Source organism: Lissotriton helveticus, chromosome 2_1 (assembly GCF_964261635.1).
Source record: "Lissotriton helveticus chromosome 2_1, aLisHel1.1, whole genome shotgun sequence".
Taxonomy (NCBI): Eukaryota; Metazoa; Chordata; class Amphibia; order Caudata; family Salamandridae; genus Lissotriton; species Lissotriton helveticus.
The window spans coordinates 968291004-968309983 of record NC_136059.1 but is presented as its reverse complement, the minus strand read 5'-3'; the positions used below and the strand labels follow the sequence as shown (position 1 = coordinate 968309983).

The following is an 18980-nucleotide window of genomic DNA, read 5'->3' as shown; positions in this document are numbered from 1 at the left end:
AATGTAAAATTAGATGAATACAAGCAAGCAATCATTGAAGCTAAACGGGCATATTTCACTGCTAAAATTTGAGATGCTGTACATTCCTCCAAGGAACTTTTTAAAACTGTGTACACATTAGTTAAACCCCAGCATACTCCTCAGTTTAGGCCAGATCAAGTTTTTTGTAATGTAATGTAATGGCTAATTTGTTTCCAGAGTAAAGTACAACTGATCTACAATGATCTTTTAAATTCGGTCACCACTACGTCAGGTAGCAGCCCTTCAAACATAAATGTGTGGGCAGCACATGGTAGGCTCTCAAGCTTCAGGGCACTTACCATGGAGGAGGTTCATAATCTCATGATATTAACAAAATTGGGCTCGCCTAACGATCCATGCCCTTCAGTCATCTTTCAACTAGTATCAAAGACTATTAGTACACATCTCACTCTTTCCAGGCTGCCTTTGGCAGCAAAAATACTGGAAACAGCCATGAACAAGGAGCTGATAAAATATCTAGAAGAGAACTTTCTGCTGGACCTACACAGCATAGGTTTAGGCCCTGTCATTCGATGGAGACAGCTTTAGTACTAGCCACTGAGGGGATTCAAAAGATAGTTGACGGGGGCAGAGCGGTCCTGATTCTTCTAGATCTCTCGGCAGCATTTGATACTGTGAATCATACGGTGCTGGTGCAGCGGCTGAGAGATGTGGGAATAGAGGATACCGCTCTGACCTGACTTTCCTCCTTCCTAGAAAACAGGGAACAAAACATTCACTGGGAGAACCTACAGTCTGGAACTGTTCAGCTCACCAACCCTCTTCAACATCTATGTGTCTTCGCTGGCCAACCTAGTCAGGAAGCCTGGCTTCTCTCTGATCATGTATGCCGATAATTCGCAACTTACAATCTCGGTTTCTAAACCACCAGAGTTAGTGGATAACAGTTTGCACGCATGTCTGAAAGACATCATGATCTGGATGAGCCGAAACTTCTTGAAAATAAATACTGATAAAACCGAGATCCTAGAATTTGGTAAGGGACCTTCGCTATGGAATAACAACTGGTGGCCAACTGAGGCGGGAGTCTGTCCTCGCCCGGTTCCCAAGGTTAGGAATTAGGGGGTGATCCTTGATGATCAGCTCAATCACTTGGCCCAAGTCAATCAGCTAACTTCCTCCTGCTTTTTCCTCCTAAAAACACGGAGGAAAATGTTTCCTTTCATTGCATATGAACTTCAGAAGCCCGTTGTATTGTCACTTTTTCAATCTAAACTAGACTGCTGCAACGTGCTCCTTGGGGGATTGATAAGGCGCAGGAGAGGAAGCTGCAATCATTGCAAAATGCCACTGCCAGACTGCTCATGAATATCCCTAAGGGTCGTCCTACCTCAGAGGCCATTAGAGCCTTACATTGGCTTCCTGTCCAGCAAAGAGCCAATTTTAAGTCTCTTTGTCTAGTGCATAAGGTCCTCTATGGAGAATTGATTATGCCAACTCCCTTTATGTCGGCATCCTGGCATATCAACTTCACCATTTGAAGTTGGTACAAAACAAAGCAGCCAGGCTCATTTTCCATCAACCTAGACACCAACATGCCCGCACTTTGATGAAGAGCCTCCACTGGCTTCCGGTGGCTAAACGCTGTGCCGTCAAGCTGGGCTGTACCATCTTCAAAGCCCTTGCCGGGAACGGCCCAGCATTCATCTCCTCAAGTATCCTTCATTATGCTCCCTCTTGTGAACTGCGCTCCTCCCATATGAATCTGCTCACCACCCCTACTTTCAAACGTAAAAAACACGGTGGCCTCAGATTTTCAGTCCTGGCCCCTCAATTTTGGAACTCTCTCCCTGCTGGACTGAGGTCAGTAACATCCTACGCCCAGTTCAGAACAATTTCTCCAGACCCTGTTGTTCTCTCAGGCATACGGGTAAAGGTTCTGTTATTATGTCACTGTCGCCCTCCCGCTCTTAGCGCATTGAAACAGCTTGGTGTAAGTGCGCTTAACAAATATCTTCAACATAACATAACAATGAAAGCAGTAAAAGGGTTAAAAACAGTTGAGGCATGGCATGGACTTATGGATTTCATAATCTCATGGGCTAATCAAGTGCAACATGTCAGAGTGGTTCCCTTCATAGTTAAAATCAGCATGTCTTGACTGTTTCTCTACTGAGGTAGTCAGATCCCATCTACCTGTTATATTTGTTTCTGCCTGCAAAACATTTGTCCCATACTTGCCAGCTTTTCCCAAACAAGAAGTCAATTGTCTAGTTGTGGCTATGAAGTTATTTCACAGTAACTAAAAAAAGATTTCTTGCTCTGTCTGAAGCACATCTTTGTCAATAGGCCGCCTGATCATTTTTTCTTGTTGCATGATATAGTAGGCAATGCAGGGATGAAGCGCAGTAGGTCTTCTTCTTTCTTCCCACATAAGCTGGTAAGGTCGAGTCTACCAGACAGCACAGCTTAATGTTAGCGTAACAAGAAATATCAGTGGGCCTAAATCCCACCCATTTCTTACCATCAGTTGGCTTTTTAGGAATCTCTTGTTTGCTTGCTTGTTAGTCGATGGCTTACCTTGTCCATCATGTGTTGTCCCTCCCTATAAACATATTCTCTGTACTGGTGTCCTTTGATTACTCACTTTTAGGGAACTACTTTTTTCTTAAGCACTCCATGAGAGTGCATGCCTTTTCCAAATGTCTCTCTTGTCTGCTTCTTCCCCGAGCTCTGTGCTCTCACATTTGTGCGCTTCCTGCCCCCTGCTCTGCATGTAGCTCTTTCTCATCCATGTGTTTCTCTTTCTCTCCCTAAATACAGTGTTGCTATGGTTCGCTTGGGGGCTTCTTCCTCCCCCTTTGTTGATATCCCTCGTGTGCTGCTTTTTTCACCTCCCTGTCCACTCCTGATGCTTCCCATTGTCAATCCCACCTTCATTGACCCCCACCCCACAGTTGTATATTGTAATTATTTTTTTAATGTTTTATTCTTAAAAAGCACTATGTTTTTTTCTTTTTTAATTCATTGATCAGTTTTAGATCAAGTAAGAAAACAAAAAAATGTCTCCTGGTATTTTTAAAGATTGCACACGTGATGACCCATGCTTCTTTGTGTAATGATGCATGTGTGCAGACTAAATGACAAGGCAAACGAGGCCACATCATCATGCCCCCTCCCTCTTTTCTTTTATTCATGCTGTACAGCATAACCAAAAGAGTTTGTCAAAGCCAATAGGTCTCATAGATGAGACTTACAGAGTTAGACATTGCTTGTTTCAGATCCTGTGATTTTCTTCTTTTTTTAACCAGGTTCCAGATGTAAATTGTCCACTTCTGGTCAGGGCGAATGGTCTTCATCTGCATAGATTTGAGAGAATTGTCAGGTAGGCCTGGGAGCATTTGCAGATGTCAAACTTGCTAATCTGGTTTTGTCCAATTGTTTTCTAGGACTTGCCATTTCACGTTATGGTTCCAGGTCTTAATGTTTTCTATATGCTTCATATATTCTTCCCCAGAGTACAGCACTTGGGATAGTCTCCGGGGAGCTGAAGTCTAACCCTAACTGTTCAGTTTCCATTTTCCATAGTTGCATGGACTCAGAATAAGACCTCATTAGCTCCTGTTCTTCTCAAGCCCTATCCACTAGGCGATTTGAGTGTGATAACTGACGTTTTAGTCTAAAGTTTATTACAGTCAATCTGCGTTGTTCACACATGGAATTATAACGGACATCGGTGACAACGCTGCAGTGGAAAAAAACACTTGGCAGAGGGAGCAGCCTTTTCCAAAAGTTTCTCTCATGCAAGGCAAGTTTATCTGCGTTTTATCCATGCTCCAGATTTCGGCTCCAAACATGACCCGACTCCCATTAAACCTGTGTTAGTCTGCGAGGAGAACCAGTTATCAATGGTGAGGGAAATCTGAAAATGACAATTAATGGCGCTTCAGATTTCTGCATTGTTTTGTTATGCTGATAGGCTCTTTTCAGCTTTACAAATTGGTCAGATTTATTCCCAGACATGGGGCATAACGTACTTTCTCCAGTTTAGCATCCTCTAAATTAAGGCTCCTATGCTCCCAGTGGGTCTCTTCTGTTGCCTAAACGTCATAATCTTTGAATTCATGGTGTTAATGTTCAGGCCATTTAAAGAACAATTGTTTTCCATTGTGCACAGATGAGCTTGCAATCTCTTTGGGGTTCTTCCAATCACAATGGAGTCATATGCATATAGTAGTGCAGGTATTTGGATTCTTCCATTAACTGGAACATATTCTGTTGCCGAGAGAATTTCTCTCTGAAAATCATTCATGGGCTAAACTGCATCCCTGCTTGACTCAGTTGCAAGTGGGTTGCTGAAGCTTCCTTTTAAGTTGAATCGATTCCCAGATCTTCTAGTTTGTGCCACAATCTCTCCCTTGGTACCAGATGAAATGTAATGTGTAGTCTAGAAATACGATAGAAAGATACAATTGTGTGAGTGTCCTATATGTGTATAGGACACGTAGAAGGAGGAAGACTAGGTCAATAGTTGACAGTCCTCTTCTAAAAATCACCTTTAGTGGGGTGCAATATGTCTTGGTCCTATGCCTATTCTTTCACTGCTTTCAGAATCAATTTGGTATATTGTTTTCAGTTTATATCAATTACAATATGGGGCTATTTCTTGGCCCTTTCTGGTAGAGGGGTACCATTATGCTGTTCAGCCAAGATTGCGGGGCAATTTTTGGCAGCTGAAATTTCTGTGAATAAGATGGAAAGTAAGGGTTTGCATAAACCAGACAATTCATAGGAAACATTACATTTGTGACATTTACAAGCATGATTTCCTTTTGTGAATGGAGATACAGCTGGTGTAAGAAGATTTCCAAGACTTCGAAACGTTTATGAGATTTTGCACACATTTACGTTAAGGATCCTTTCTGGAAATGAATGTGTATATCTTGATGTGACAGCTGTTAACTGTCTTTTGTTCATTTTTTCATGAGACATACTTCAAGAAGCAGAAAAAGGGACAGTGCTGGCTTAAACAAAATATTTGAGTTTGGTTTGCAGAAGTACAAGACTTAAAATATGTTTTTTAACTTTCGCAAACTGGTTTAATTTTTCCCAGGTGTATGTTAGGCAGTTTAAATGTACTGTTACCAGTCAATTCATCATTATTAATTCGTCCAGATTCTTGTAATCCTGGTCTGTCCACAGTGGCATGGATATCAATTAATTCAATGTTTGGCTTTTTACAACAGACTAGAGTAACACTTATGAACATAAGGCCTGACACTCTTTATTTTCAATTAAGGATATTCATCCATAGGTCTATTGATAAAATGATCTATACAGACAGAAGAAAGATACCATTGTTAACTGCAGCTATTTAGGACATAAAGCGATTAAAATATGCATGGATAGCCCATTAATCAATTTAACTCCAACAAACCATCAACATATGTAAGCTGAAGGATAAAGACATAGTGCTTGACTAACCTTCATCTCAGAAAAGGATTTTGAACAAAGGGCACTGAAGCTCCTAGCGGTGAGCTTTAAAAATAATATGCATTCCTAAAGTACTGGCTGAAGTGCTGATTAATGCCCAGTATGCTGCAGCATTGTTCACCCGAATAAGAGACAAAACAACTCTCTAACCAAAGTAAACTAGAAAAGGGCTAGGTCTGGAAGATGAAAAACTAGACTTCATTATTCTAGAGCAGCTCAGTTGGGCTACATTACTCTACGCTAGAGAACTAGGAAAGACACAGAATATTTCAGGGGAATATAACTATGCCAGAAACCAGCCTTCTCGAATATCATTGAAAATTCTCCCAGGTATGACATCTAAACACAGTACAAAAAAGATAGCATACAAAACATTATGACATCAAATAAATCTGCAGAAAAGAACAAAGGTCTGCCGTTAGTCACTGGGTCCCATTAGTTTAGTAGTCTGAACACCAATACTTTGGAAATGAGTACTCGTTCTATCCAGAGAGAGGATTTTGCTCCATCCTCAAACAAGTGAAACAGGAACTAGTTAAAATTAGGTTATACCTAAGTACAACGTAGAATAGTTTTGAATAGATTTAAACAGACTAGGTGAAAGGCTTATAAACATAAAGACCACTATCAGAGACCAGTATAAAGTAAAAGACAACAAGGCATGGCAAACTACGTATACGAATACAGAAATATATTGAAACCGAAAGGACTTTATCAAATAGTGAAAAAACAACTAATGTACTAGAGACCCTATGAAAGGTGAAGAATAGACAGACATGTAAACCTTGCTAAATACCTGCTTGACTTATACCAGCTGCCCAGACCTTTGGGAGTTACAGAAGTTAATTACATCAACCTGATGGATCTGCACGTTAAACATTTTCTGCTGTCATCTGTAGTGATCTTAAGATCACAAACTTGAACCTCAACAAGACCAACTACGCTTTCCATCCTTCCAAAGTTGATTAACTGAGTACCATTAAATTGGGTATGGCTAAAATCTGTTATTTACAGGCATTAGAAACATCAGAAGTGTATATGTAGCAGTTGAATGAACAAGCTACATTCATCCAAACTGTGACTCTACAGATTTGCAGTTTGGGTGTAGATATTGCTATTTGTAAGGGGCGTGTTTAGGGCGTCCCTTCCAAATAGCGATTTCTAGTGCTATGTATCAATGTTTAGCAACTAAAATGAGGTCGCAAAACCTTGGTATTTTACCACCAACTCAAAGTTGATGGTAATACATTCGCAAATCGGAAGCACCCCTTATGGCATCACAAACCGTTTAGGAGGAAACGTATATCAAGCCTTTTATAAACCTCCTCACAACAGGTGATTTAAACAAGGACAATTGGTCCAACGAACTCAAAAATGCAAAAAAGAGCCACATATAATCTTTATTAGCGTTTATAGCAAGGCCTTGGTGGGTTAAAGACAAAACAAGCAAAAGAACATCTGATAGCTTTGACTTTAAAGGGTCAATCTTGCGGTTACTGTCCCTGGCTACAAACTTGTATCATCACCTAGCATAAATTGACTTTTTGGAAGGGAGTCTAGTGGCAAGGATGACATCCACCACTTTCGGCGGTAGAAAGTCTGTCAACTATCGCTGCTAAACTTCCACGCATCAAGATGTAGATTGAGTAGATTTGGGTGGAAGACCCTGCTCTGTTGATGAGACAGGAGATCCTCACAAAAAAGCAGCCTAATCAGCGGCAGATTCTCATGCACAGATGCTTTGGGTCCAAAACTGTCATGGCACAATCCGGAGCAACTAGAATGACTTGGGCCCAGTCATTTCTGATCTTTTTACAGCTAGTGCTAGGAGATGCAGAAGTAGGAAGGCACACAGCAGTCCCAGTCCATTTCGACCAAAACAAAACACAAAACGTTTGGCACTGCACATTCTTAACCGTGGTGAAGAGATTTAGCCAGGAGTCTCAATATGCCCTGCAACACCTCAGGATGTAGTCATCATTGGTGGTCTGCCATGTATCATCTGCTGAGCTTGTCCGCCCCGGCATTAAAGGACCTACTAGATAGATCAGGACCACGAAGGTTGAATCCTTTTTTGTCTTATTATATCAGCATTAAACTTTAATTTCAACTTACGAGAGCTATTCACCACAAGGCTGAATTCTCGCTGGCATGGCCTTGAGAGCTGGACAAGTCCATGCCCTCTACTTTGAGTGGGAGTGGAACTTATACTAAGCATGTGACCTCTTCTTTTGTTTGGCAATGTACAGCTTCGCTTCTCAGTTACGGATCACCTTCCGGTGCATGAAGGAACATTTGTCACACAAGTATGATTCGCATCCAGAACACACGCACTAGATACACTCCTTGTTTTGTACTATAACCCACATCTGTTTTCTACAGGAATGATTTAGTTGGCGGGGACATGGTTATTTAACATATTGGTTATAGTTTGATTTTGTCAGAGGCAGGCAAAATTAGGAGTCAAGCTCTGGATCCACATCAGAAAGTGCAGGAAGAAAGAAAGAGACAAAAGCACAGGGGTGGTGCGTATATGCAGCTCCACTCTGTCACTTCCACAGTAGTATGAAGTCAATGTAGAGCTGCACAGTGCACCATAGCAGCATTACTACAGAAAAGCTTACCTGATCCAGTCTCACATCTGGGGAGTATTATAAGGTGAGGAATCAGAGGTAAGAAATATCCATTAAAAAAACATTATCACTAGATTTTCTCAACTTGGGATTGTTTTTAGCACAGCCCAAGAAAAAGTAACTAAAAATGTTCCAAATCTGCTTCAATATAACCTACCATTGCCTCAAGGACTATATGCAGGAGTTGGGAAATTAGATAGATGCAAGCTACACAGCCAAAGTAATGGTCCAAAAAGAAAATATATTTTTTTAACATTCATTTAATCTGGTCATTCAGCACAACAGGAAAATGTGTCACCACCTTTCCACAAAAAGACCAAGAGCACTGGAATGCAGTAGAAATCAATGTGCGGGGGCCTGGCTTAGGCAGCACCAAGATGGCTGCTCGCTAAGGGGGCTCTGACGGCTGGAAAACTAATCCAACACTAATCCTGGCTATTTGGTCTGGTTGGTAGAGGAAACCAAGCAGCATAGATAGCGGACATACCCTACATCGGACTAACTCGGGCCTATCCGTGGCCATCCCTGCGACCTGCAATGTTGGGAACTGAAGTGCGATTCGCACGGTCGGTCCCTGGTGAACTATCGGAGGGCTCCTGAATTGGGCCCGAGTTGGGATCCAGCAAGAAGATAATAGCAGTTGGGCCTCTGCGCGGCCGGGGATTCCCCTCCTGGAACGAGTGATTGTATCTCCCAGCGAGGTGGGAGGTGCGCGCTGAAAGCCGACGCAGCTGTGTAATCAGGAGACGTCGAAGCAGCAGGTCTGAATCTAGCGCAGGCTGTGGAACAGACTCGAGCAGAGGAACATGAGGCATTAAAGGCACGGGAGCAACGCAGAACTTATCGCATCCAGGCTCAGGAGGATCAAGTCGGGAATCACCAGAACAGCTGAGGCCGCGTCATCCAGTAAGAGATCCCAGGACGCAACTGACCACGAAGGCCAAGGTGGGTGAAGCGCATAGCTGATGCTGGCCCCAGAGTAGCAGTGTAGCTGCCAGATCACTGGCCAAGCCCTGCGCGGAGAGCTTCGAATTATTGTAGGGGGTAGGCAATAAATCGCCCCAGGGCTCAACAAAAGCTAATGGCCCGGACCGCAACGCACAGAAGAGGGCATACCGGAAGACAGGGAAATCGGATACAATTTGACTAGACTCAGCAGCGCGTATTAAAGCCAATCACGCATCCATTAACAGAATACAAAGACTTTAGCTTACTGCTGATCAAATTGCCCATTTCTGCATTTCTTTATTGTGGCTTCCTTTATACATCTAAAAGCTTTAAAGGTTTTATCTTAAAGTCTTGGTTATGTGTTTTAACTCCTTATTAATATGATATACTGGAAATAACTGTAATATGTATAAATGAAATTCTTATGTAATGTCTTTTTATGATTTTTCTAAAATCGAATAAAAGTATTTTGACTGACTGACTAGACTCTGTTATCTGTATAATGGGGGAAGGCTCTGTCATTCATCAACGCATCTGGCAATGAGGAAGCTGTGAGTCCAGTTATGATCCACTGATGGGACTAACTAAGCCAGGAAACACTGCCTGAGAGAGGGCCCAAACACTGCGTACATAAAGGCACGGTTAAACCTAGCTCTTGGGCGAAAGGTTAAGCGGCTACACACAAGAAAAGAAATAGCCCGTTTTTGCCTGTGCATACTGGAACTGGACACAACCCCCCCCCCCCCTAAAATGCAACCTACAAAATACCACCTCTGCACGGCGTAAGGCTTCCCGTGATAAACCCCAACATGTGTCAACGCGAAACATAGCGGCAAACACAGCAAATTGGGTTTGGTCAGAGTAAACGAGAGGCGGAACAGCACCCGACAACACATACGCAGCTTGGTGAGGCCGATACCCACGCGGTCATCTCCAAGAGTAAACTGGGCACAGGCTGGTCTGTAGAGACGATGTACAACTGGAAACGCGGCCTTGGACCTGAACAAACAGAGTTGCTACACACTGATCACAATTGGCAAAATGAGAAAAAACTATGCCAAGCAAACCAAACTGCCATTTAAGAATAAGAGACTCACATGCACAATAGATGCGGGGCGGAACAAGAAGCAGTATTGGGCCCTAGAGAAGAACCTGAGAGGCAGGAAGAAGATATAGGCAACATACTCTTAGAAGCAAAAACCAGCGTTAAAGGGATCAACATAAAACTGGACAAACTCACTACCCAACTGGACCAGGTGCAAAGGCATGTAAACACACAGGAAACCCACTTAGACCAACTAGAAAACAGAGCGTCAGATGCACACGATTACCAAGTAGAATCAAAGGAACACCTATTGCAAATCGAGAAGGTCTTAAACATAATCTAAGTGAGAAACCAAGAGTTAGAGGCCCTTTCCAGAAGTATTAATATACGACAATACCCAAAATGGAGACATATGTGGAGGGGCTGCTAAGGGAACTGCTTGGTCAAGATTTTTCAGCAACGTTTATTGTTGGGAGAGCGCATCGGTCACTGGCCTCCAAACACCATGTTGGAGCCACTCATAGACCAGTACTGGCTACGATACTAAACTATAGAGACGGAGACACAATTCTGCACCTGGCCACGGAAAAAGGAAGCATCACACAACAAGAGAATAATATCTCCTTTTTCCTGGACTTCACGCCCACAGTCCAGGCGGCCGAACGTGAGCTTGTAGCAGCTAAGAATCTCCTGCAGCAGGAGGAGGCCGCCTATGCACTCTTCTAGCCTTCAAAGCTGAAATTAACACATGAGGACTCGGCGCACTATTTCACAGATGCCAAGTTGGCCCTTAAATTTGCTAAGCACATAGACAATCGGAAAGGTCCTCCTATCCAGGCACAACATGAAACAAGCAATGCTGCTCTGAGCGACGACTAAAATCCAGTGAGAAGACTGCACCAGATAAAACTTTCATTAGTTTATTTGCTAGTGGTAGGTGCATGAGGTGTGGTTTGACATGCAGAGTGAAACAGAGACTATTCTCTGGCACACCAGCCAGGTCCACACAACACCGACCAGCTTAGACCCATGGCTATTAACTCATCGTTCGGCCACCTGCCACAAGCCGGGGAAGTCAGCCGGTGACCCCATGCTCCCGGGAGATCTCCCACTGGACTTTACAATTGTTTGTAATGTAGATCGTTATATGGTTAGTGGAGTGGGATTAAATGCACAACCTATTTGGGGGGTTGGTGTTGGAGGTGGGGAGGGAAGGGGAAATGTTATATTTGTTTAGAAGCAGATTGAGACAAACAAACCTGTTACTGACACACAGTTGCTCGAAAAGATATGCGCTGCACAGACTAGGTCCAACACTATTCCTATACACAAACTCATAGGTTCAGTGCTTAAATGCGACAGACAAAAGCGGTGAACACTCCACAAGTCATGAGGCAGATGTATAAATCTGCAGCCGCCAGATGATATGACAGCATACACGTTTTTAACCTGGAACATCCGAGGCTTAAATGATCGTAGAAAAGCTCGCCTCATTCAGGCCTATCTAGCCCGGCATTAAATTGATATATGTTTCCTTCTAGAAATACATTTAAAGAGTACTGAATCCAACAAACTACGCCATAAGCGATGGGGAGAGGCCTACTCCACCATACACTCTAATTAAGCTAGAAGTGTTGCCATATTAATAAGCAGAGTTATCAACTGGTCAACATCCCATTCCCAGATAGATCCTGCGGGTCAATACATTATATTACAGGGCACACTTGGGTGCACTAAAGTAACTATGGTTGGGATATACGGTCCAAACACAGACGCCCCTGACTTTTTTAACGACATATGGGCCAGAGCTGCAGCACTTGGCTGTGACACCATTATATGGGGCACTAACTGTAATGTTAAACTGAACGACTCCACTGATAGGGAGGGTGCATCACGTAGTATACACCCCAGAGCAAGTAAGGCACTAAACACGATTATATCAGATAACCACTTATTGGATATCTGGCGCCAGCATAACATTGGGGAAAGGGTGGGCACGTGTATATCGGCACAACACAATGCTTGGTCCAGATTAGATTTCTGGCTGGTGTCTGGAGATATGGCGACCTGGACTGAGGACTGTGAATTTACCTGGAAACTACCCCCCATTCTCTATTAGACGCAGCATTTAAGTAATAAATTCGCGGAGACATAATTGAGTACTTTTCTTTGAATCAAGGATCGGTGCCTGGTGTATTACTCAGTGCCTAGTCAAGGTATGATGTGTGCGTTATACAATACCTAATTGGTATGTTGCTTCAATGCTACCTATTTGGTATGATGCTACAAAACAATTTTCTTCCAGTCTAAACTTGCCCCATGAGCTCTACACGGGAGGGGAGGGGTGCTTGTAGTCACACTTATTCCAAAGCAACGAAGCCACAGGCAGGCACAATGTGCTGGGTGAGGGAGCAGCACACATATCATACTTTGACTAGGCACTGAGTAATTCACCAGGCACTAATCAGGAGTGGTATTAGGGATCAATTTTACTTCGTCATGAAGAAAAGCCATAGGGGTAGGCTTGAAACATGTAGACCGAGAGTAACACACTCATTACATTGTGTAACTCCAAAACCCCCCTTTTTCACAATACCAGCCACAGGGTTTGATAACGTTTAGGTTCCTAGTGGCCCGACATTTTTTAGAATGTTTTCACTACTATCTGACCATTCCACTCCTACTCTAGCAAATATAACCCATACCTTCAAAATTAAGTGCTCCCATGTCTCTGTCGGTCGTAGCACGCCCCATACCGCAGCGGGGTGGGTAGAACCCGATGATTAAGCATGCCACAAAGAGGCCTTTTGATGGGTGAGGGTTATTTTAGGAATTTTGTTTTTTTCCCTTAGTGATCATTAGCTTATCTGGAAAGATACCATTTGGTATAGGTTTCACTAGTGGACTTTTTTTGATTAAACAGGTGAATATAATGCTCCTTTGTTACTTTCAAACATGAAGGTCTATGAATTAGGAACAAATGCGTTACTAATAAGAAGGCTATTGAACATCATAAAAGTATCCACAACATATTTCTTGGGGCGTCTGAGGTGAAGAGATGATAGCACTTAGCACCTGTATGACTAGGAATGGGTTTAAGAGAAAGAAAATCAAACAATGAAAGGGTGTTTTTTTGATTTATCAGAGTGGAATTCGAGCATTATCATAATTATTTTCGGGAACATTGGAATACAGGGATCAATATGGGTCTTCAACGTAATATAACCAATGTGGAGTTTTCTTGATGGTGGTAGTGAATGTTGGTCATAAATAAAGTGGAAAGAAAGAGTTTCTCTACAAATCCAGTCCCAACCACAGTTTAAACCCTGATTTGGCATAATAAAGCTGGTGGAAACAGGGTAAGCTTTGGTCACAATTAGCGTCTGCAGATCTTCTCATATGCAGTATTTGCTGAGGTACCAGCTAATCTTTCTAAGACCAGGTCATGTGCAGTTACTGTGATTGCCCACCCTGCTTTAGAAGATGCTATGCTTACTGGTAGGCACTAAATGTTACACCGTATTTAAATGTTTCAGTTTCCTACCTCGCTCTGGTAAAACATACTCACAACACATTGGTAAAGATACAAAGAGCAGATGTGTTTCTTTTGATTATATAAAGATACAAAGAGAATCACAATTCAGAAACAATTCAATAATAACAAGATTCCTCTTGTATCACACGACTACATGCTTGCATTTGATCCTGTATAGTGATCTGCTGCCTTTTCTGCTAGGTTCACGATATACAAATATTACATACATAAATATATATAAAGAATATAAGAATGGAAATCTAAGCGACTGCAACCTCCTGTCCAAGATGGATAAAAAAACAACTTATCATTAACAAACAACAATATATGAGCTTTGATGGGACTGTAGGGTATCACGTTTATCTTAAAACACTAATAGTACACTTTAGAAACTGAAATGCAGGAGCCAAAGAATTTGTTAGAGCAAATGCAAAAAAACCTTCAAACGAAATTGTCAAAATACAAAGTAAACTGACAGCATTCGTCAGTGATCAAGCAGCATTGTGTTATTACAAACCCAGCATAATAGGACAGAGGTTGAGAAGTTGTTAACCTCCTCACTGGAGGTATAAGGAAAAGGTCAATTTTGCAAAACAGCCTCTCCAGAGGAAAACTCGTATTAATGAAAAAGAATTAGACAGGCTTTTTGTACTTGCATTCCGATAAGTTCAGGCAAAAAGACGCATACCACAATGGACTATTTATCAATTCCCTCTTAGATAAAGGTAAAAAACGTTAACTGGATAAGCATAAATATCTTGTTTCTCCCTCAAAATATAGCTGTAGCAGACGTGAATGAATGTTGTGCAACTCTTTATAAATGTCAATGTTTAGCCAAATTACTTAAGTAATTCCTAGATGTTAGAGTGGCATGCCATTCACTCCAAATTCAGGTAAGGATTCCATAGATTGTTAATCAGATAGGTGTACTCCAATGTATGAAGTGATATCAAGAACTTTACAAGCACTGGCAATGGAATTAAAAGAACATTAGCCCACTTATACCATTTTAGGTTAATTTAATTCAGCATGTATGAAAGAGATTCACACAGACTCCTTCTCTGCTTTCTTTGAAAGTGAATAAAACTGGCAACTGGTGGACTGGAATGTTTGCTGGCCTTACCCTAAAAAGATCTGAAATGTGTCCTAAGTGTATCAAGTTATCCCTTACAAAAACTCCACGAGTCTAGGGTCAAAATGAACCACAATCTCACTTAGACAGCATTTTCCACAGCACACAGAGGTGGCTTCAATCTTCATTCAGCTTTGCCTTAGTGATGTAGCCATTTGACCAAAACATTGGAAAAGAAGAGCATGCAAGGGACTGTTAATTACCTGGAAATCTCAGAAGATTTCTCTATGTGCAGATAATATCATTTTTATACTGGGTAAAACTTAAATCAGCCTTAATGAACATGTGAAAGCATAGTGATTATGTTAGTGAACTGCTATTTTATCTGTGACAAAGCACACTATACATATTAGGAGGTTCTCATTACTAATAACATTAATTATTGGCCTACAACAAACAGCAAAAACTCATAGGGATCGCCAACTATGGAATTATCATAAAGCCTTTTGTGCATCCCGAGTGCAAAAATGGCTCTACTTTACAAACTGCGACTATATTCACCGCTGTCCAGTCTACGTTCCAAAGAAAGTCTTAATACTTTTTTGTTTTCGTATTGGCAAGCAAATGTTTCAAGACAAATGGAAAGGTGACCTCTAAAAGGGTTCAGACTCAGAGAAATATTACGTTGTGTTAACATCCTTTATTACAACATGTGTAAAGGTGAAAACACTGAGATACGTACCTGGAGGAAGATTTACCAAATAGCAGACTTTTTCTCAATATACACCAAGCCCTGGAAATAACTGCATACTGTCAAGGAAATGGTTTAAACTTCTGCTCTTGTCAGGTATACATTGAAACCTTTTCAAGGGAGGAAATGGGTTGGAGAGGAGGTGGTGAATGCCCTTAAACTTTCCAGCCCTGTGGTCACCACTTCCCACCTTCTTCCAGCCCGTGAGTAGATTTTCTCCCAACAAAATCTTTTATGTGCACCACACAAACCCTTGAAAATAAAAGCAAAGCTTACATGCATAAACAGCTTTGAGAACCTGTCTAACAGACGGCAAGTGGTCTGATTGATCCCCTGTTGGCCATCTAGGCACTGGAATGCAAATATAATATAGATGTAATTACGTCACATTTTGCGAAATTGAGTAATTAGGTAAAAGTTAATGTAATGGTATATTTATGTAGCGCGTTTATCACTCCGAGGAGCATATTGGCGCTGAGAAACGGAACCCTGATGGAAAGAAGAGGTGGTTTACTGCAAGACGGTAGGGAAGGGACACCGGATCTCAGATCAACGTTTTGCATAGAGTGTCCGGAGCACTGAAGATCCAGGTTAAAAGTTAACTTGCCTTGGATCCTAGCCTTCACCGCACACCCCTCTTGAGAGGAATCCGCTCTTCCCGCTGGCCCATCATACGCGTGCCTTCACAACCTGGGCGCAAGGGGGATGCAGGGCGATATGTGATCTGTATGAGGGGGGAGTGTTCAAGAGTTTTGCACAATGTAGAGAGGAGTTCCGCGTCTCACCGGAGGCGGGATTGCAGTACGCTCAGCTGAGGCACTGGGCTTCTGGGAACGAGATGCAGCAGGCAGCTACCCGCGCCTTCACCCCCTTTGAGCGGCTGGTCCGTTCTTTTGATGAATCCAAGGTGCTGATATCCCGGATCTATCAGATCCTGCAGCACCTTCCTGTAGCACCCTCTCACCCGTATCAAAGGCAATGGCAATCGACATCCACAGCGGACATTACACCTGCACAGTGGAATCGGTTATGGCAAGATACCCCCAACATTTATCGCAGTATCCCACAGCGGGAGAATGCATATAAATGTATGACTCAATGGTATTATACTCCACTGCATTTGCATAAGATGTTCCCTGCGTCTTCTCCCTTATGTTGGAGGTGTCTGACTGCATCTGGGGACTTCATACATGTGTGGTGGGCGTGCTCAGCATTGACCATGTTTTGGAAAGAGGTACTTAGTCACATTAGGGGGGTGTTAGGATTCCCTCTGCCTGAGGCCACAAACACGATCCTTTTGGGCATCAAACCCATTGGCCTGACAGCACTCACTCGGAGTGACTGGATTCTGGCGGTTCACATGCTAGGGGCGGCTAAACAGCTTATAGCCTTGTATTGGAAACGAACTGAGGCTCCTCCAGTGGCCGCCTTGTTTATGCGCTTATGGCATGTCATTGCTATGGAGCTTTTCACAGCGGGGCTGCAAGCACGCGATACCCGCTTTAAGGCTGTTTGGCAACCTCGGATTACATATCTCTGTGCGGTTGAGCGTGCGCGTTATATGCCCGCCAAGCTTGGGCGCTGCGCCTCTTCGAAGATGCGATTGTTCCGTCAGACCCTGGCAGATTGCTCCTGTAGGCGCATTGCTGGCTTGCTTGTGGTGCCCCCCTGGCTTTGGTCCTTGCCAGTATATGTGATGACATATGCCTTTCCCCCCACCTGCAAAAACAACAGTTGATGGGCAGAATGCATAGCAATGTCATACATTCACCCCAGTACAGAGATATTGGCCTAAATACATCGTTTTTTTGCTCACCAACACAGTTCAGACATGGCCATATGCAAATCAGCCTTGACCCTGTGCCTCATGGGAACAGTCCAACCCGAACTGCTAAGCCATGTCTTCCCTGGACCAGAATCAAGCATCCTATGACCGGTTTCTGGCTATCAGCCGTCATCAGCCAGGATAGCTTGACTCCAGTGGTGTGGAGAGCTCGGGACTCACGTCTGAGCATACCCGTCCCACTCGGGGTGACAAATGCAAAAACAACAGTTGATGGACAGAACAATGTCATACATTCCCCCCACCTGCACACATCATTCTCCTTTCTTCTATTCTGTACTATTGTTTCTCTCTCCTTTTCCTATTCTCACGGTTCTAATGTCTGTCTAGATCTGTCTGTTACCTTTAGGCTTGTTGCCTGTCCGATACAGCTGTGGATCTTCCGGGGTCCTCATTTACAATATGCCCTATTGCTCTGATTCTAAGTATCTTTTCACGCAGTCGGCCCCTCGAGGGTTGTAGGCGTTACGCTGTGTTAAAACCTGCTCTTTGCGGTGGATTTTTTTAGGCCACTGGAGAAACATACGCTTACACGGCCGGCCCTGTATAGGGTTGTGGGCTTAACGCTGTGTGTAGTCGGACCTGTTCTTTGTGTTTATGTCTGAAAATAAAATAGATCTGAAACAAAAGTTAACTTGCCAAAGCAATTCACAAGATGCTTCCTCAGAAACAAATGTAATAAAGAGATCAATAATACAGTTATAACAATGGTATACCCTGAACTCTGGCACAACAGACGTGCTGACATATTCAGAATCCTACTATGTTAAAAAAAAGCTGCGCTCAAAAGGCTGTTCTGAGCCTGTGAATTGCGCTTTTCCAAATTCAAATCAGGAATGATAGATAAGGATTGCCAGGATAAAGAAAGAAAATGGGTTGTAGTGGGTGAAGTCAAAGGCTGCAGCTTCCGGTACCACCTTCACCTGAAAATCTATGTTAAATGTTGGAGCCGGAAATCATTCTCAGATTTCAGATAAGTATAAAAACAGTGGGTTCTTAGTGAAACTATGCATACAAGATGCCCTCCTAATCACTCACTGACAGAAAAATAGTTTTGGTTAGATTCAACACTAATCCACATTTTGTAGTTGACTGGGTTGCTGGCGAGATGGACAAAGATCATGGTGTGATTCGCATAGGATTGATAATATTGATAAGGGTTAAACAGGAGAACAGAGAGTAAGAATGAATAACAGATGAACACCGACTGCGACAAGTCATTTTAGGGAAGAAGAGGTTTCTCATTGAATCCTGTTCCTAAACCAAGGAAAAATCTCAGAAAACACTGACAAGATGGAGAGGTGAAAAAAGGTTATAATACACTGTGTCAAAGAAGATGAATTCAAATAATTAGGAAATTAACTAGTTCGAGTGAGAGCAATTATCTGCTGATTCAATAAGCAGTTACCTTAAATATGCTTTCAAGATTGGGGACCAATTATTGGGTCTTTAGAAGTGTTACATGTATTTGTCTATACTTCGGAAGAAGCTCAGTAGCATTTGATGGGATGGATGTCAGACTAACAACAGAACTTTAAAAGCTGCTCAGGCCCAAATCTGAGGCTGGAACTAAGCCTAGTATACTGACTTGGGGAGTCACCTAGATGAGATCTGCAACTAGAGGATACAGGATGTATTGGACATCTGTTGGTGAGCAAGCATTGCCTCTTGGCAAGTT

The 18980-nt window shown here is 42.6% G+C and overlaps 1 protein-coding gene across 2 annotated transcripts in view; it reads right to left on the bottom strand.

The window, feature by feature from the left end:
• The window catches only part of RFX3 (regulatory factor X3), a 638508-nt gene that overhangs the window by 149911 nt on the left and 469617 nt on the right, over positions 1-18980 (bottom strand). The gene's annotated exons all lie outside the window — the stretch shown is intronic.